We start from the raw sequence: 377 nt of genomic DNA, 5'->3' as shown, positions 1-377 counted from the left end.
ATGGGCTGTAGCCCACCAGGCTTCTCTGTCCATGATATTTTCCAGGCAAGAATACTGGAGTGGGTGCCATTTCCTTCTCCAAGAAATCTTCCTGACCCTGGAATAGAACCTGGGTCTCCTGCATTGCAGGCAGATTCTTTCCCCACTGAGCTACAATGGGTGGCAGTTCAGTTCAGTTCAGTTCAGTCACTCAGTCATGTTCGACTCTTTGCGACCCAATGAATCACAGCATGCCAGGTCTCCCTGTCCATCACCAACTCCTGGAGTTCACTCAAACTCATGTCCATTGAATCGATGATGCCATCCAGCCATCTCATCCTCTGCCATCCCCTTTTCCTCCTGCCCCCAATCCCTTCCAGCATCAGGGTCTTTTCCAA

At 50.7% G+C, this 377-nt stretch overlaps 1 protein-coding gene across 1 annotated transcript in view; it reads right to left on the bottom strand.

Annotated features, from left to right (window-relative positions):
- LOC104982649 (multidrug resistance-associated protein 4-like) overlaps positions 1-377 on the bottom strand; it is a 350332-nt gene that overhangs the window by 189038 nt on the left and 160917 nt on the right.

Source organism: Bison bison, unplaced genomic scaffold (genome assembly GCF_000754665.1).
Source record: "Bison bison bison isolate TAMUID 2011002044 unplaced genomic scaffold, Bison_UMD1.0 scf7180017864535, whole genome shotgun sequence".
Classification (NCBI taxonomy): domain Eukaryota; kingdom Metazoa; phylum Chordata; class Mammalia; order Artiodactyla; family Bovidae; genus Bison; species Bison bison.
Note: the sequence above shows the minus strand (reverse complement) of the source record. Positions and strands in the feature narration are given on the sequence as shown.